The sequence below is a fragment of the Plectropomus leopardus genome, chromosome 17 (genome assembly GCF_008729295.1).
Source record: "Plectropomus leopardus isolate mb chromosome 17, YSFRI_Pleo_2.0, whole genome shotgun sequence".
Taxonomy (NCBI): domain Eukaryota; kingdom Metazoa; phylum Chordata; class Actinopteri; order Perciformes; family Serranidae; genus Plectropomus; species Plectropomus leopardus.
Window position 1 is genome coordinate 21,327,759 of NC_056479.1, and position 20,507 is coordinate 21,348,265.

Sequence of the window (20,507 nt, forward strand, 5' to 3'; positions counted from 1 at the left end):
GCACACCCACCCACCCAGCCTCACCACCAAAGCCAAGGAGTCCTGGATCCCCACCTTCTCTTTTGCTCCGTCTATCCCCTCTTTCCTCCATCCTTTGGCCTTCCCTGGTGGGCTTTTCCAATCTTATAACCTCTCTTTCCTTTGTCATTTGGCAAAAAGGTTATCTGAAGCAAAGCAACAGATCCCTCTCTTGTCCATGCTTCAGCGTCATCTTAATCTCCTTGCATTTCCATTGCCCAATTTGTTCTGTACCAACACTCCCAGAGGGGGAGCAGACAGCACAGAGGACAGGAAGACAGAGACAGCCGGCCCTGAGCTGTAGCTCAAACTGTTAGCTACAGTAGCTGCTGGATTCCCTTCCTTTCATGGAGGTTTGGGAGCTCGCAGACTTACAGGGCCTCTGAACAATGAGAGGAATGTTTGAGCGGCTCCGGCCCTCGCTCCGCCACTACCATTACAGCTGTTTTTCTACAAACTTTTTATGACCTCTGTTCCCACTCTTTGCTGCCAATGACACCCTGCGGAGAGGTGCACAGACTGATGGACGTGTACCCGGATAGATGACACGCATGAAGCAGCAAAGGAAGGCAGACAAACAGGTAGGCGGACTAATTATGTAGTAATTCATTCAGACGGTTGGAAGATATAATCCTTAAATCAAACAGATAAGCAGACAGACAGACAGACAGACAGACAAAAATAAAGCCATCCCATTCAAAGGAACTATTTACGTCTGACCTTTGTAATAGAGCCGGTCCACAGTGGCGGACCACAGATCAGGGCAATATTCCAGTGCCAACATTACAGTACATTTTGAATAGCAGGCACACTTTACTGTCGCTCCGTGTGAACGTCTGTCCTGATCAACAGGTTGCCGCAATTACTGTGAAGTGTGAAGTGCCTCTCTGTTGAAGACCAGTGGTTCAAGACAAAAAAAACAACAAAAAGTCAAAGAAAAGCGTACAGATTTGCCGGGTCATAAAGTCATAAAACAATAAAACTTCTAAGAGGAGTCAGATGCGATGCTGCACCTACCTGAGACAACAGTTTGTACTCCTTTTCCTCGGTCTCCTCATGCCCTCCAGTGTCACACTCTTAAAGTTGAACTTCACAGTTGTCCCCCTCCCTCCCCTCTGTCTCTCCCAGTGTTTGTCTGTGTCTCCCACTCCTCGTCTCGTCTCGTGGGTCTGTTTCTCCTTCGACTGTGCAGACAGTGTGTGTGAACGCGAGTGTGTCTGGGAGCCAGACAGGGTGAGAGTAAGAGAGTGGGCGGGCCCAACCCAGTGCAGGGGATTCCTTTATGACGATGTCAGAGGAGCGGGTTCCTCCCCTCTCCTCCCCTCTCCTCTCCTCTCCTCCCCTGTGCACGGCCATGGCTGCTGCTAGAACACAGGAAAGGGGGCAGGGAGATAATTGGCTGCACAGCTGCTAATAAATGAGCAAAGGCTGTTTGAGTCAATAGCAGGCAGGAAGACTGCTCTTAATGTGCAGTGTTTTAGTGGACAAACATACTGAGAACTTTTGTTACACTGTTCTTGTATGTTGGAGATGTTCTGCAGAGACTAATGTTACCGAAAGTTGTAGATTGTAATAATTTCTCTCTTTGACAATGATCGGAGTGAACACGTTTATCCTAAAGTTAATTTAAATAGCATTTCTTCAGATGTCAGTGCTGTTTTTTTACCCTTATCCAAGTGTGTGTGTGTGTGTGTGTGTGTGTGTGTGTGTGTGTGTGTGTGAGCGCAACATGTGGATGAGTGTATCCTGCTGCTACCATTTAGAATAAATATTTCAGGCACATTTTTCATTATCATTACTATCAACATTTATACTTAAAAGGAATTTGTCACTATCTCATCATTATTTGTGTTTTTACCCTGTTTTTATATTGTCTTAATATTTAAACTTAGGTTTTGTTTACTGTTTTATTACGTGTGTGTACAGCTCTCAGCCTGAGAGTAACCAAGCATGATTTTGTAGTACATCTGCACTGACAAATTGCAAGATAATGATAATGTGTTAAAAACTCAAAGTGGCTTTCAAACAATGCAACAGAGAAAATGATCACTAAAGGCCTAAAGAAAATGTAAGACAAAGGTTAAAGTCATTAACAAGGACAGAAACAGTAATTGAAAGATGAGTGTTAAAAATTATTTTTAAAGATGCCACAGGTTTAGGTATGGGGTGTCATCTCCTGCAAGTGCAAATAGAAAGTATACTATACAAATATGGAGTTAAGGGAAGGTACAGCTATCTACATTAATCATATATGCAGCCTCAATAAATGACAACTTAACACTCATATTTTAGTATTGGCTATTTTATGTATTCTAGTTAGCATGCAAAATTTAATAACATTATAGATTAGAATTTTTCTGTACATATTATCTGTCACTGTCAGTATGAATCCTACATGTTACATATACAGTATAAAGACATATAAATATATACATATATATAAACTTGACAATTCAGTCCATCTATATGCATCAGTATTTATTTCTTTGCACTATATGTGTAGTTTACAACCTACCAAACACTTGACTTATGTAGATGTTATTTTATTTATTCATTTATTTATTTTTATATTAATCATTGGTTCTTTTTTATTTATCTTTATATATTTTTACTTAAAAAATATACTTTTTTTTTCACATGTATATACTAATTATGTCTGTTCTTTAGCTTTTTTTGACCAGCTCTGTTGTCCTAACTGTTATGTTTATTACTGTGTAAGTACATTGAAAGCCACACAAAACAAAACAAAAAGAGAGAGGGAAAAAAAACTTAAATTTTTTGTATGCGCACACATAACTGGCCATTCAAGGTGATTCTGATTCTATAGCGATTGCTTCGAAATTAAAATTTCAGTAAGAACACTGCATATGTGTATTTACATCCACGCTGAAATAATGTCTGCTAAAGTTGTAGACTTATCAATTCTGATTGTTTATGCTTAAAGTGTATGTGAAATTGTCTTTTGTCTTATTTTGGTGAAACTTTAGGCTGCGTTATTTTATTGCTAAGAGACTTTATTTGGGGAAGGAGTGCAGAGTTACAGTAATCTGACAAGGCATGGTTGATTTTCCATATCACTTCAAGCTAGAGACAATTTAAATATGAAATCATTTTAGGGGTAAGGAAGATGGATGGGTATGAGCACAGGTGTAGATTTCAGGGGCAATGCAAGGGACACATCATCTTCAGTGTTTTGGATATGCATTTGTAATTATATGGAAAGTTATCGATGAAAGATTAATGTCTAAAAAATTATTTTCATGACTTTTCCAAAACTTTTAATGCTTTTTGCTAATTCAATAACTTTTCCAGGCCTGGAAAAAAGGTGATTGTAAAATTCTATGCTTTTATATAGGTTCTTTTATAGGTTTTCCATGACTGTGGGAAACCTGAGAACATGAAAGTAGACTTTTATTTTGATGAAATGAAGGACAACTACACAGTTTGTGCATAAAAATTAACCAGATTGCAGGGAATTAAGTGTTTGACGCTAAAAATGCTTTGATTAAGGACACCCAGACCCCCTGTTTCATCTGAATCTCTTCCCCTAAATGAAACTTAGGCCTGTAGGTATAAGTGTACAGATGTCTTTTAAAGTGTAGATTTGAGTGTGCTGCAGTTAGCGTGACACTTATGCGGTGAAATTTTCATCCTTGTCATAGCAGGAGAAAGTCTCCCCCCTGGATTTTACTGATGAAGAGTATAAATGCATCACCACTGATTCACCCAGTGGTGATGGTGGTTTCATAAAGAAAACAGCAGAAACTTACATATTTCATGGTTTTTACAACTTTAGACCTGGGTTTTGTATGTGTGTGTGTGTGCATGTGTGTTTGTGTCCGAGCTTGGTTTGATCTGCACCTGTCAAGCAAAGACCCCCACCCCCACCCCCCACCCCTCCACCTACACACTCCCATTCCCCACAGAGAGACAGTAACACGAGCTTCAGAAAGGGGCTATTAGAGGCTTTATGACTTCCCCTTCTTCCACTGAAGCCTCTGGGTGTGTGTGTGTGTGTGTGTGTCCCGCGCAGACAACCACGCCCCTGTGAGAGCGCAGACGTCACACATTCCACACACACACACACACACACACACACGTACACACATACACACACACACACACTTATGTGTTTCCTAGCAACACATACACTCAGGCTTAGTGAAATGACTATGCCAGTAAGACACATGACCGCGACACATCGTTTATCTTCGGATGGGATAATGTTTTGTTTACGGACCTCAGTTTCTATGTTGTCTTCAGAGGGGATTTACAACTTTGCATAACAGCCAGAGTTGAATGCAGTGTAATAACTTTCTGATTGTTGGTTTGCAAAGATTACATGTGGTGTGGGTGAACTTATGATGGAGTGGAAGAGAGCTTCATAAATTTCCCACTTGGCCTGCTTTTCTTTTTTTTTTTGCTCTTTATCTGTATCACTACATGCTATCTGCTCATATCGTGTAAAAGGTCAATGTGAGACTCAGTAGTCTACAGACAGAGTTAACTGGGACGTCTGTGATAAACTCGACTCTGGTTTAAAAAAGAAAAAAGTTTCCATCTCCAGTCTGTGGTCTAAACCTCGATGTGTGTCGTGCACACTCCCCTCTTATTTCGCCTCACAGAGATTACAATTAGCATCACCGCACGCAACACCAGCACTGTAATGACTGAGATGATATAGATCTGAAAGAAAGATGCCTTTAAATGTTACTCATCGTTTTCACTTCAGACCAATACCAGTTCTTTCACCCTGGGCGAAATACGATCCACTTGAAACTGAAAAAGGAGGCCATATCTTGCTTCTTTTCCACTAATGCCAGTTTATTGAGAGCCAACCGCGGTGCGCAATGTTCTGCAATCTTTCCTGCTGGCAGTGAGGGTACTGCCTTTTGGAAAATGGTGTTGAAAGAGAGTTCTGTTCTTCGGGCTGCCCCGAGGCCATACTCCGTTCTTTATGGTTCTGTAAAACATTATCAGCTCTATGGAAACTGTACTGATATGTCATAGAAATGGATTGAGATTAGAATGGACATTGAACTGTTTGCCGCTGTCATTTGACTAGTGCAAAAGAAAATGGCGATTGTTGTTAGTTGTTATGGTGACAGCACTCGTCATTGGGGTCATACTGTGTGTCACACTCACTCACTCACTAGAACTCAGTTTTGACCTTTTCTTAATCCTATTTTCCTTATTAGAAAGAAAATTACAACCCTGTTCCTATCCAAGTTTCTCCCTTTTACGCTTGTCCCTTTTGAGATTGTCTTAATTGTCTTGTTAATTCATCTTAAACACACAAACAAAAACAACAAAAAATAAAACCTCACCAACACCGCCAGTTGGTCTTATCAGGGCCAGGGCACACGCTGCATCTTTTACCACCTGGAAAATGCGATGGGTGCAACTCCTCTGCCTACTTTCTTCTGCCAGCGTTCAAGGGCATGGATGCAGGCTGCGCCAAATAAGCAACCAGCATCGTATCACAGCCTGTTTACCAGAAATCCTGGGTTCAAGGTTTATCAAGGTCTGCTTAGAGGCGTCGATTTTTGAGTGTGTCCACTGTTCTCTGTGGGACAGACGTAGAGCTCTGGGTAGCTAAGCACCAAAATGACCTGATCAATGGAAAAAAGGAATGATATCTGCTGGGTATGATTGGCAGTGTGTGTACAGGCCCTTCGTCATCTGGTTAGTTAGTCCACTGTTCCAGCAGATTGGTCAAAATAAATCCTTAATCCATAGAGTGAAACGTGATAATAGGCTGATCTGCATCAATTTACCTTTTCGGATTCCAAAATCTACCAGCCCCTAGAGAGATTACCATTGTTTTTTGGTTGGTGAGTGAAGCAAATCTAGCAGCCACTTGCATATTTTACCAGCATTTGGCTGGTGCCTGATGCTAATTTCCAACCCTAATCTGCCTGTCTGCTGTGTAATTTGAGTTTTCAGTTTGGACCTTGTCCCATCCACTAACATGGAGCGGGTGGGGGTGACCTATAACTGAAGCCAGCCACCATGGAGTGATAGAGATGTTTTGACTTTACTTTTGGAGAGCTGTTGTCCATCTTTATATGTAGTCTCTGAGCCGTTCTCACTCGTTCTTCAGAGGCCACTACAGTATGTTATGTTTCAACAAATATGCAATTAATGGCAACTAAAGAACTCGCGAAATAACATTTGCGGTTATCATTTAAAAACAAGCAGATTTGCTAATTTGAAAACGTACTACTACACTGCTCCATTGGTTGCTACTGCAAAACCTCACCTTACTGATGTGTCCATTTTGAAAAGATAATGGGTGGGTGTGTACAGTTTCCTGTACAGTAGTGCATGTGTATAATGCCATTCATTGCAACACTGTGAATTACAGTTGGCGTTATGTTGGAGCTGTGTCATCTTTAGTTAATGGTTTATTGAGAAATATGCACCATAGTATGTTCTGCTCTAGTGTTTTACATTAGAGGTCAAAGTACAGACCTGCAGGATATGTGTCTGTCTGAACTAATGCACACATATGTCGAAACATGTTCAACCTCACAGGGTGCATGTATTTCAGTGCACATCTATGTCTATAAAAACAGTGTTTACAGTATGCATGCAGAGATGTGTGTGCGTCAACAGGTCACAAGGTGCATTCGACTGAATGACCATCTTAGACAGTGAGTCAGACGACAGTAAGCGACTCTAATCTGGGCCACTGGGTTTGGGAGTTAAAAAAAAAAAAAGGAAAAATCAACTTCCATTTGGTTGTCATGGTGAGTCAGATCTAATTATGCAACAAGCAGTGGAAAATGGTTTTGGAGAGAGAGAGAAATGCAGGAGAATGAGAGAGGGAGCTGCTATCTGTGCCAGCTGATCTGTGAGGTATCAGCTTTAAATGTATTTATCCAGACACTGTTGGCTATAAGAACGCATTCTTATTAACAGCAATAGTTCCTGTATGGAGAGAATGAACTGCGCTCACACATTCACATGGAAAAGTTTGCTCTTGATCATAGTGATGCTCTGCCACTGCCTTGCCCAAGGACACTTTGACAAAACACCCCATTCTCCAGAGGAAAATGTTGGCATTGTGCATTTCTGGAAACCATGAGTATGTGGCCTACATATCATATCAGCATTTCTAGATTTTTACATTTATTGCACCACTTTTGCGCTTCCAATTCAGAGAGCGTATTACTACAACGTAAGTTACTACAACTGAGCTCCTATAGCGAGCAGTGTCTCCTCTGCTTGTCTCACACCTATTGCACCTCGCAAGAGGAGGAGAGCACCCAATGACAGAGAAGTCGTGGACTGCGATTATCTTGAGCAGCATGCATGGAAATGATAACTTGTCTCTCTTTTTCCCTGATGGTCTGATTAAGTTGCTAAATGTGTTGTTGCTTTTTAGAAAGTAAGTCGCTAAGAGGGTCTGAAAGTCGCTAAATGGAGTGAGAAAGTCTTCTAATTGGCGACATCCTGAATCAACCTGCCAATCCTTCATCTCTCTCCTCCTCCGCTCCACCCTGAATTAACAGCCTCAGGCACTTCGCCCCCCATTCCCGGCCTCTTTTTCCCCCCATCCACCCTTGACCCACTCCCGGGACATTTGAGGTCATAACTTTTCCTCATCGTCCATGCTGGACCATGTCACTGGAAACCAGTCCAGGACTCGGTTATTAAGTCCAACAAAACTCCAGCACGTCTTAACCGAGCTCAAAGTGGCCAGCAAGGAGGCTCCGATTGGATCCACTTGACTTTGACGATTCTGTCTCTATTTTCTCTTTCGTTTGCTCTCTCTCTCTCTCTCTCCTACCTCTCTGGTATTTATGTGTTGGCAGTTGCCGTGGCGACAAGACACACAAACACTGTGGCGGTAGACAGGAAGTGCTGCGGAACCACAATGGCGTCACTGCGGCTCTCGCGCTCGCTCTCTCCTCTTTCTCTCTCTCTGTCTGCCTGAGCCAGCGTGCATGCTATTATCCTTAGTGAGCTACATGGAGACCACACTGCTCTCTTTTCTCTCAGTTCTCTCTCATTTCCCTCATTATTATTAGCATTGCTTTTTCAGCTGTGTGTGTCTCTTGCTCTCTCTTCAACTTTGTACCACATTAGCTGGAAAATCTCTGTCTGATTTGCGGTGTCTGGAATGCCTGGTGTTAGTTGATGTGCTGAAAAGCTGTTGGGCAGCGGCAGTTTTTTAAATGTTCGACCTGTCTGCAGGGCGTTCACTGTCAAGAAGCGGCTTCAAAACTGGGTCAAGAATGTGAATGTTTTGGGAGTTTGTGAGAGGCCTAGATGGGTGAAAAACATCAGTTGAATTTATGATTTATATTTAAGGGAGTCAGAGTACATACATGCTATATGTGCACTTTGTATATGATCCAGTGAGTCAACAGGTGAATGAGTAAGAGGCAGAAATAGCCGCAGAGAGAATAAAAGGAATGTGTGTGGTCCTATTGCAGACTCTTACATCAGACTGGCATTAGTGTACAGTGCACATCCCTCCTGTTCTCCCCTCTCTGTCTTTTTTACACATCCCGGCTCTAAATATACTCTTCTGGAAAAACCCCTTGAGAAGATACCGCCCTCTCCCACTCCACATGCTAAAAATATCCAGCCAAGACCACCTTTACAAACCCCTTTCTTGCTCAATTTTCTTTCTGCCCTCATTTGCTTGACTTTGACCCCTCTCAACGCTGATTCATTATCTTACACAACACAACTTTTATGCGATGTGACTCCTTACTTTTTCCTACTATTTTAACTCCCTTTCACCTCCTCCCTGTATCGCTCCCCTTTCTGATAGCGGCATCTCCTTCCAGTCCCTCAAGGCTGCTTGGCATTTCTGCTGACACAGACATCCAACCATCCATCCTTTCATCCAGCCAGCCAATCAGACATCCAGCCAACCGGTCTGTCGACCAACCAGCTGACCACCCAGTCAGCCAGCTGGCCAGCTGAAGCGCAGCCCAGCTATTGGGGTCTTGGCTGGCGGTGAAACCCGGTGAACAGATGAGTTCTCAGGTCACACAAACACAGAGGAAACAGAGGTGGATTTTCTTAAAGTCGGCTCATAGCACGGGAGCGGCTGAGAGAGAGAGAGAGAGAGAGTAAATCAAGGAGAGAGATGGAAAAATTAAAAACACATGTGGCAGAGTATCATCACAGAGCCTTCTATTTACAGCTTAAAGGCACAGTTGGTAACTTTTATGAAAATAACTTTCTGTCACATATGCTGAAATTGTCACAATATTCCGAGAGTAATACATAACACAGAAAAAAAACATCATGTCACCTCTGTTTGACTGCCTCCATAATCAACCGCGGTGCACCGAAAACAACCAAGCAGAGCCGGGGAGTGTCTTACACAGCTGTCAATCATGTCAGTCACTGCTGAACTGAACTGTGGTCAAAAACCTGTTCTCAGTCCAAACTTGTGAAATAGCGCCGCTCCGTCAGTGCAATCGGCATAGGATGTTGATGCCAGAAGCCACGTTAAACATCCACATGCAACACGCACGGGCGGCATCACTTGGCAACGCAGCTGGATGAAACCGGTCGCGTGCACCTGAAAGGCTGAAGGACAGTGCCAGTAACCACATAATGTTAGGAGCACGAGTGTGGTCATAGGACAGGCGGATGGGTCCCACGAAAAACCAACTTTAGAGCAGTAGTCCGGAGTTTGTTTTTATGTGTGCATGTGTGTGTATGTGTGTGTGGTGGTAATGGTGGTGGGGGGGGGTCTACCATAACCATGTGCCTCTTTTGCCGAAAACTAACCATCTGTGGCTTTGTTGCCTGATCCTAACCATTGTGACAGTCCACACTTTTCTGTGAACAGAAGGACCGTGCAGCTTCAGCCCACCATGTGCTTTAGTTGACATCACGGTAATGGGCTGCGTCATCCCACCATGACGTCATCCCACCACCAGGCTTTGTTGACATCACCTTAGCCTTGACCCCTAATGTAAACAGCTGACGCACAAGGATACCTAAAACGTCACAGGTTGACGCAGAAGGTCCTGACAGAGCAGCACCATGTGATGAGTTCAGAGTAAGAACATGTTGGGTCAAACTGCCAAACTAGGCAGCGCTGATCAAATATGTATCAACATTCTGTTACTGCAGTGGCCATTTCAGACACACATTTTAGTGTACTGTTTAGCTGTAAAATGAGAAAGTTGGCTCTGGCCAGTGGGCGGTGCTTGATGCTTTGGTCACCTATTTCCAATATGGTGGTGAGGTCACAAACATTCTCATTTTTCAAATTTGTGTGTGAATGGGTGCATATGACATGTAGTGTAAAAGGGCTTTGAGTGGTAGGAAGACTGGAAAAGCGCTATTCAAGTGCCAAAGGTCCATCCTTTTTTTTGGCTCTCTGCTTTTCATTTTCTCCTACTCCTCTATTTCTTTTTTGGGTGATGCCCTCTGCCAGGCGCGTATCGGACGCGGGGTACGCGTGGGACATGTCCCCCCACACTTTTTACAACCGTTTAATGCATTTGTAACCTCTCCTACATCGTTTTTCCGAGCGGTATACAAACGCACCATGAATAGGCGGTGGCGTACACGCGCTGTCTTGTTGTGATCACGTGACGCATTTGAGACGCGCGCGGGCAGCACTTCTCTGAACTGTCAGTTTTACGTAAAGTACCCTAAATAATATGCAGCAAACCAACCGGCAAGAGGCAAAAACCCCTGCACGCCTTCTTCTGAACAAACCGTGTAAGTTGAATAACGCTGCTGCCTGCTGATAATGTTCGCTAAATGATATTAAATGAATTAGACGCCAGTATAGCTCGATAACACTAATGTTATTGTTAGCTATGGCCGGCTAGCTAGCGTCATGCTAGGAGTAGCATGAAGCTAGCTAGCTCCTTAATTTCTGCACAGAGTTATGTGCTCACTATTGCTTTGCACACATTTTTAAATCTTTAATGCAACAACAGAAAGAGCAGGGAGGAGAAGAAGGTGGACCAGAAGGCAACACTGATGGTCATGCAAGGGCTTTACAGGTGAGGAGAGATTATAATTGGCTGAGAAAATATATCTGCAGCATAAAAGTTACTTTGAGATTGATTTCCACAGCAATTTCACAACTACTACTCTTAATTTTTAAAAAAAAAATCTGTATTATTGCAATTGACAGAGCAGGAAGGCAGCGTGCAGTGGTCAGGACAGAGACCAGGCTGCAGCACTGAGGCTTCACAGGTGAGGAGAGATTGTAACTCATGGCTAAAGGGAAATATATTTATAGAATATCGCCACAGCTATTTCAGAATTACTCTTCTAAAATTTCTTTGCACATATTTTTTGTCTGTATTGCAATAGATAGAGCAGGGAGAAAGCAGCACACAGCAGTCAGGACAGAGACCAGGCTGCAGCACTGACCATCAGCCCGAGGATTCACAGGTGAGGACAGATTATAACTGGCCAAAGACACGTCTGTAGGATAAGAGTGCCTCTGTGATTAATTAAATTACTGAACTTTTCATGTTCAGTGTTGTCCCATGACACTTAATTATCTGGCTACTTAGAGGGTCATTCTGTGTCAACGAGACCTGAGCTTGGCAGCTCAAACTTTTGGTTTTTATAGTATGTGATTTTGATAGTTTTAAAGAACTTGAGTGGGTCCACGGGTGCCATACTGTGGCTGTTTGTAGTTATTTGAGGCGAAATTGAATGTGAGAGGATGATCAATTGCTCAATAAAAATCGGCTTATTCCTGAACAATTTGTCCCTCTCACCCATGCAGTCATGACTGACAGTGACAGGTAGGTAGCAGACAGCGGAAAACAAAGCTGAAAGCAAAGTACGAGTGTTGTTGGTTCGGATGTCCTGATCTGTGTGACATTAGTGCATTCAGCATTCGGTAAATAATTTGAAAAAATATGTTACCATATGTGATTTTGGGAAAAGATAAATTCTAAAATTTGTGCTCCCTATGTCAGCATTTTAAAAGATTGATTTAAGGTATTTAAATACCAGTTAAGACTCTGTTTTATATAAATTCAGTGCCCTTTAAGACTTTTTACAGGGACGATACAGGTTGAAACAGCAATTAGAATAATAATAATAACATTTTTTATAAAGCACCTTTAAAAACTGAGTTTACAAAGTGCTTTGACAAACAAGACAAAGCACAAGCAAGAAGAGTTTCTTGCAGAGCCAGATGATAATACAGAATTAAGACCAAACAAAATTTAAATGAGAGTTAAACAAGGAGGAAAAAATTACAACACAAAAATAACAACAACAATGCACACCAATAAGAGTAGGTACAATTCAGAGAATATTAGCAGTAAACACAGGAATAATAGTACTAACAATAAAATTAAACATGATGGGGAAAGAACAAAAGAACATATTAAAAGAAAAATTAAAAACGAAACTGCAAACTAGACGAATCACTGAGAACTGAATGCTGGTAGAAATGTTGTTAATGGCACTGCAGTTATAAAAAGAGGAATAAAGAAGTGAACTATTACGAAAAAAAAGTTAAGAATGAAATGTAGTTGTGCAACTGGCCGATGGTTATGTTTGTCTTTCTGTTTGAGGAAGTGATTACAAGTAGAGTACAGTACATGTAAGACAGTAATTTTCTTTGTTTGTGGTGGTCAACGAGAGAGGAAGCCTATCTGTGGCCATATGGCGTTTCTGTTCCTCTGTTCAACCGCTGACATCATGTGGAGTGACACACAGCCGGGTGACTTCCTCCGTCTCATTAATCACTTGTGTGTTAACAGACGCACACACTCCCCAATTCCTGTACCCTTTACAGCTCCGCACCACATTCCCCTCTCCCTCGTTAGCTTCCCCGCTCCGACATCAGCCTTCAACGCTGTTTCCCAGCTGGCCTGCCCACTTAGCGCTGACCTTTGACCCTGCCCCCTCTATCCCCAATAAAACTTCTAACCTCTGTGCCATTTCTTTCTCCACCTGCTGCTCACCTGCTGTATGGGGATGAAACCAGAGCGGGGAAGAATCTGTCTTTAAACACGCCCGGAGAAAAAACGGACTGATTTTTATTGAGAAAGGCATCTTGTTTTTTTTTAACTGGAGCTCTGTTCAAAGTTGCAATATGTACTTTGGCTTTGCTGCTGTTGCTAAACTCCAAAAATAGGTGAAATAACCCACGGCCGTTGGAGGGCAGGTGATACTTTTAGTGTGTTATCTCTACGGAGATAAAACTGACAAGAAGGATCATCAACACTGGCCTCTGATTGGCTGTTTCGGGCTGAACTTTTGAACACTGGAGGTACAGAGAGAGACTGAAGTAGGAGAAAGTTGCACACAAAGAAAATGAGATACATTTGAATTGTTCTAGATTTTGGAAGAGTTCATGTGTTAAACTTTAAATGGCAAACATATGTATTACTGTACTTTCAGTATGACTTTCTGCAGTGGTGGCAAATAACCTTGCACCTAAATTTGGTCATTATTCACAGTTTAAGTACCAAAGCTTTAGCAGTATTTCCAGGGGTGGATTATGAGACATTTGGCCCCTGGGCACAGATATGCAAAAGGCCCCCCTACCTCTCCTACACAGGAGCAAAACACAGACTTTGTGGAGGTTTTGCCTATTTTAATTGTTGTTTTGCGTCCTTATGCATCTTTTTGTGGTTTTGTGTGTCTTTGTTTAGGGTTTTTTTTTTTTTGCCTCTGTAGTCATTTCATGTCTCTCAGCAGTTGTTTTGCTTGTTTTATTTTGTCTCTTTGCAGCTCCTTTGCATCTCTTTGTGGTCTTTTTTTTGTCTCTTTCTGGTAATTTTAGGTCTTTTTTGCCTCTTCGTAGTCATTTTGTGTGTCTTTGTGGGGGTTTTTGCACTTTTTTGTAGTAATTTTTTGTCTCTTTGCAGTTCCTTTACATCTTTTTGTGGTCTTTTTGTGACTCTTTGTTTTTCTTTTGTTTGTTTTTGTCTGTTTGTAGTCATTTTATCTCTCTGTGTGATTGTTTTGCCCATTTTTGTACTTATTTTGTGTCCCGTGTAATCTTTTTGTGTCTCTTTGGGGCTGTTACTCCCCTTTTTTGTAGTTTCATGTCTCTTTGCAGTTCTTTTACATCGCTTAGTGATATTTTCATCTCTCATTGTCATAATTTTATGTCTTTTTGGTTGTTTTATATCTCTGTAGTCATTTTGTGTCTCTGTCTGTCTGTTTTGCCTGTTTTTGAAGTTATTGTGTACCTCTTTGCAGTTCCTTTGCATCACTTTGTGGTCTTTCCTCGTCTTTTTCTTAGTCTTTGAGGTTGTTTTGTGTCTTTTTGTGGTCATTTGTGTCTCTTTGCGGTTCTTTTGCATCTCCTTATGGTCTTTTGTGTGTTTTTGTCATAACTGTTTGTCTTTTTGGTCATGCTTTGTGTCTTATTGGTTGTTTTGCCACTTTTTGTAGTTATTTTGTGTCTCCTTGCAGCTCCTTTGAATATCTTTGTGGTCTTCTTCTGTCTTATTCTGTTAATATTGAGTCTCTGCCTGGTCGGTAATTTGAGGGACATTTTGCAGATGAAGGCCACAGGGGCCCCTGACACTTTGAGCCCCTGGGCTTGTGCCCGGTAGGCCCAAGCAGTGATCCATCCATGAATCACGCCATTAAAGCTGACCGGATTGAACTGAATGAAGAGCACAAGAAAAAAAAAAAGATGGAAAGAGTCATAAAGCCGCTGAGTGGAAGTTAGCAGTCAGCTCTGTGAAGTGGAGCGGTGAGAACTTTCAATATATCAACTTTTACGATTCTGTAAAAACACAATGATACATCTTTGCCGGGAGATTAAGGGGTCTGCACGGAGGTCTATTTTCTGCCACTCTGTCAGGGTCAACAGAAGCCAAAACACACATTCAGTGGGGGATGAGCCATAGTCTTTAACTGTGCGTAAATCACAGCCTACACACACAAATCTGCAGACTCCTCAGTGTAAATAAAGTTAGTCATCTCCATCAACTTAAGGACTTCTCTACTGGAACAACAGGTCATGGGAAAATAAACCATCAGTCAGAAGGGACACGAGAACAATCAGACATTACTTTCACACTGCGAAAACATTAGTCAGAAAAACTCTCTGCTTTCTTAAACTTGTTATTTTTTTCTAGTGTGTCGCTAAAAAAGATTTACAGAAGCGTGTTGAGCACAACCAGGTGGCCTTCCCAAATGTGTAGGCGTCAGACAATAAATGGGTGGTTTAGCGAGTTAAGCCAAGGTGTGCACAAACTGGGTGTGTCTGTGTGTGTTTCCGCTACCCCCACCCATGTGAAGGGCGCTCTTGGGAGATGGTATGTGCCCGCACCCGTGCCCCTCTGGTGCTTCGGCTTCCCTCCATTTTGGCGCGCGCACGCTCCCGTCTCATCTCTTTGTTTTTTTTCTCCTTTCATCTCTTACTTGCAACTTTTCTTTTTGTTTCTTGATTTTTCGGGTTCAGCACAAATCACCCAACTCGTTCTCTCTCTCTCTATCTTTTCTTTTTTCTGCCCTCTCGCTCTCCCTCTCCGTGCATGTTGGTGTAGCTGTCCTTATTTGGCTTCCCTTTGAGTGAGTGGGAGTGCGAGTATGAATGTGACTGTGTGTGTGTGTTTCCTCCTGACTGTGAGTCACTGCTTGTCTGACTCACGAGCGCTAACAAAAACACACAGTTGCCATGGGGACACACTCACCCCCTCCTCCTCCTCTCCCATCTCACTCTGTCTCCCCCTCCCTGTCAATCTCTGGTTTCTCTCTCCTTGCGGGCACCGCTGCATCCCAGGCAGCCCTGGCACTGTTACATGGGTGGCACTCGAACTTGGGTGGGACGGCGATGGAAAAAAACAAAACAAAAGTAAAGGTGAAAACTGAAAAACAGAAGGTTTATACTGAAAATTTTAAGTCCAGCAGCCTGCAGGAAGACAGAAACCTTTGGGTGCAAAACAAGCAATCATCTATCATCAATAGTAAGTAGAAATGCCTGTATTGGTTGAGACAGGCTAAACAGAAAGTGCCCACCTGTGGCTCTATTCTCTGCCTCTGTTCTCCTGCTTTTACTGCCCCGAAATCACAGAGCGCTTTGAACTGGGCCTGTCCTTTCATGTGCTGGCGTCACTACTCGGCCTTGCCGTAACCTCCAGGGAGCTTGATAATGTGCCCACGTGTGGCATTACATTTCCACAAAGATCAGGTAGGGCACTGGATGTACCCACAGCCTCACGCTACCAGGGTTTGGCTTAGCCTACTTCCTGGATGGTAAATGCTGAAGATGCGCCACCTAGTGGACACACAGGATGTTTTAGTTTCTTCCTAACTGACAGATGTTGTTCTTGTCCATTTTTGGTACATAGTGTCATAGTCGCATTAAGATTTCTGGCAGCATGTGAACGACTGACTGATCATGTGATCCGTCAAATCTAGTTGTTGTCTGTTCTACCAAAGAGACATTTTCCCGATTTTATTTAACTCTTTAACACCTGGATCAACATTAGTTTTTTGTGCTGCTTTCAGATGTCTTTTTTACGAGCATTTCAAACTCTGAAACCTGAAAAAACTTGTTTTTATTTCATTCAAAAACACAGGAAATACAAATAGATCAACTTGGCAAGAAATACCACATAAACTGCAGAAAACAGTAAAAGGTGATAAGGAAATGATCTGAAAATTAGCTGGGATTAAAAAAATATCTTAATACTATTTTTTAAAAAAAGGAAAAAAATGTATTTATTTCTTTTAGCACTTTCTTGAGGTCTTTTTAAAAATCTTTTTCTTTCTTGTTATTTGACAGTAATTGTCTTGCAACTTTTTACTCATTTCTTGCTAATTTTTGGCCATTTCTTGATAATTTGCACTTCCAATGTCTTAGAAATTAATTGAGCCAATTTGCTCAGGTTTCAAGGGATTAAGTAACTGTTCAAGGCCCAAAGTGGTAAAATTATCAATTTTTTTCCCACAAATATACCTAAGATAAAAGTATAAAACACAAACACAAATCTGTGTTTTCCTCTTCATTCATGATTTCAGGACCCCTCAGATTAATGAAGTCACACTGTGGCCTAACTCTGGTTTAGAATCACCGGACTAAACTACTTAACTGTCTACTTGTAGGATTTTTGTTTTTTTTAACTGATACTTTTACTTCTTTAACTTTCAAGTGGTATCTGTTTCAAAGTAAAAACAAAAGTCATAAAAAGGTCCTGGTAATTGTTTATGATGGGCTGATGAGACAGTGGGTCCCCGGGCACAGATCTTGTAGTAGTTTTTTGTGACTTTGTAGTCATTTTGTGTTTCTTTGTGGTTGTTTTGCCTCTTTTTGTAAGTACTTTGTGTCTATTTGCAGTTCCTTTGAATCTCTTCGTGATAATTTTGTGTCCTGTTGTGTTCATTTGGAGTGTTTTCTTGGTCATTCATTTGAGTGACATTTGCAGGTGAAGGCCAGGGGGGCCCTCTGACTCTTTGGGCCCCTAGACTTGTGTCCCTTAGGCCCGTTTGGTAATTCATCCACAGCGAAAAGTTAAAAGTTGCCTCTGAAAAGTAAAAAAAAAAAAGATTTTATGCTAACATGCTCATGGTGGATCCTCTTGTGGTGATTTCTGCGTCCAAACTTTTACCTTCAGCGAGGTGTGTGAGGACTTTCTGATGTTTGTGAAGACTTTCAGGGGTGCAGTTGGGCCACAGAGGACTGGTTTTACTATGACTTTGAGAATGAACACGCAGAGAAGTTAAATCTCGAGCAGATGGTGAAAGACTTCGAGGATGCACAACAACATATACAGTAAACTCTCTGTACAGATGAGAATACAAACAACCACTGAGTTGCCTAGAAGCAGTTTTGCGTGTCCACTACGCAGTAAAAAAACGGCAAAGTTTCACCTTTGATGTAACGTGTTTATACTCTGAACACATCTCTGCGTTGTCCGCATTGGTGACAATTTATTCTGCTGTTGTTGGACATCACACCCGCCCTGGTGTCCAAAGACTTTTTATTTATTAGTAAGGATTTCCATGAGCACCTGAAAACGAGCAGGATATTACATCAAGAAGCCTTTATTATAGTGGCTAAATACTACGATTTCTCCTCGTTTTTTTCATGGTATTCACACTTTTGGATTGCCTGGATTTCCTTCCTGTCTATCCTTTTCATTCCCATTTTCCACGAACACCCGACACAAGTTTTTGACCTACATGTGATTATAGTCTACAGAGCAACCGGTCATTTTTCTCTCTTTTTTTTTTTAACTTTTTATTTTATTTTATCATTTTTGTGTAATTTCTTGAGTTTCTTCTCTTTAATTCTGGTCAAACTACACTGATGAGGGTGGCTTTATAGTTATAGCTCATAATCAGTTGTATACACTGGCTGCCGTTCATGGAAACTGAATTTATTGTTGGTTTTGGCTCTTTTTTCTGATGTTGATCATCAGTCACAGTTATACAGTACATTTTAACTGACCTACTTTTTACTTTTAGTTACATATATTTTTGCACTTGTACTTTTATTTGAATACAATATTCTTGTACTCATTTACTTCTGAAAATCTTTAGTTGTTAAAATCTGCCTCAGTCAGCTACAACAGCAGTGCTGTCTACACATTAATGCATCAGTATTAAAAATCTAACACCCTAACTCTATAATACATTAGAAAAGTAAATTTTGCTGATTTAACTTCTGAACTTTTAGGATTTATCATTTTAAATGAAAGACTTTTATTTGCATTGGAGTATTTTTACATTGTTGTTTCAGTACTTCTACGTCAGTAAATCATCTGAGCACTCATTTCTCCACTGTCTTATCTAAGACTAAATACACAGACCGCATAAAGATGCAGACACATACAGAAAATACAGCCATACTATACACCTCAACACATCCACTCACGAAAGCCTCCATCACGTCATGTTCACACGAATACACTTCTGACCTCTGTTTAACCTTTGCGTGGCCTGAAAGCTCACAGCAGCTGGCTGGTGCTGAATTGTGAGAACAGGCTGAAACTGAAACTGAACGCCGGCATAATCCTCAGCAAGAGAGATGGAGAGAGAGAGAGAGCGGGGGTTGAGAGGGAAAGAAAGAGAGGAAACGAGTGATATTGTAGTAAAAGAGAGACCAGTAAAAAGGAGGAATGTGAGAAAATGATAGTTTCAGTTGCGTAAAGAGGTTCAAAACAACGTGCGGGCTTGCAGAGCGTGTGAGAAAAATGGAAAAGAAAATGTTGAGAATTCAAGAGACAAGAGGACAGACTAGAGAAGGCATGAGAGACAACAATTTAATATATTCAAAAAACGCCATTGTCACACTTTATTGAAAAAAATGCAACCTGCCATATATACTGTATGCTTTTACTGTATATACATCAGCCATGGTGGCATAGAGTTTTTTGTTGTGACTGTCAGGACATACAGAGCGAGCCACACTGCACCCACAGACTGACGTACGAAGATGAGGACACGAATGTTAGCGACGGCTCTGTAAAAGGTGTGAATGGGTACAAAAAAGACAACAGGTCAACAAAATTGACTCCCCCAACTTGCTGTAATGCATCGTACCAACACTGCATGGGTTGCAGCATGTGCACCATCTCAACAGACACACAGCTCGTGCTCCAAATGTGTGTATGACAGCTGTGCCTGTGTGTGTGTAATAATCCTCGGTAAGCTTCGTGGCTCCCACAGTCTCTTTCACTCGATCCTCCAGGGCATCTCTGACCTCACTGTGCAGCTTCTACCCCACGACCTGCTCACACTCTGCTCAAACTTCAGCTGACCACATCCTTTAAACGTGCCTTCTGCTGCCGCTCACTGCACTTTTAAATCTTAACCCCCCCATCCCCCCCTCTCTTTCCTTTCCCTTTTTTGTAATTAAAGGAATCGTACATTATTTGCTGTCTGGTGGGAAGTTATATGAGAAGACCTGTCCCACTTTTGTGTCTGTAGGGTAAATATGAAGCTAATGTGAGCAGCCAGTTAGCATAAAGACTAGAAACAGCTAGCCTAATGCCTCTAAAGCTCACTAATTAAAGGGACAGTTCACCACAAAAACAGAAACATGCATTTTTCTCTTACCTATAGTCTTAATTATCAAGCTATAATATTTTGGTCTGAGTGTTGGAGATATTGGTTATTGAGATGTCTGCCTTCCCCCCCCCCTGCAGAAAAGGGAATTAGATGGCTTGTGGTGCTCAAAGTGCCAAAAAAATCCATTAAAAAAGCCCAACAAGAGCAAAGTGTCTTTCCTGAAATCACGACCCAGTTACTCAAGATAATCCACAGACGTTGTTTTGAGCATGCAAGAATTATTATTTTCTTCCTATCAAACTACACCCACCACCTGTATCACTAGGGAGAATGAAGCGTGCATTTCAAGAGCTTTTTAATTTTTAAGAGCGCTATGCGCACAAGAAGCCTAGCGCCATCTAGTCCCATTATTTCTTTATTTTTCTTTCTTTTTTGTTATTTTTTGTTGTTTTTAGTTGAGGGTTTCTGTTGGTATAAGCCTCTCCTAATCTATTTCTTAGATTTTACCTGTTTGGATTTTATGCCGTTATGTGTGTGAAACA

At 41.7% G+C, this 20,507-nt stretch overlaps 1 long non-coding RNA gene across 1 annotated transcript; it reads right to left on the reverse strand.

Moving 5' to 3' along the window:
• Positions 1 to 600: 600 nt before the first annotated feature.
• On the reverse strand, positions 601 to 1,212 carry LOC121956271. Its single transcript, XR_006106688.1, has 2 exons — positions 1,036 to 1,212; positions 601 to 905 (listed from the first exon to the last, which is right to left on the reverse strand). It is a non-coding gene; the product is annotated as an uncharacterized LOC121956271 (long non-coding RNA).
• Positions 1,213 to 20,507: the final 19,295 nt, after the last annotated feature.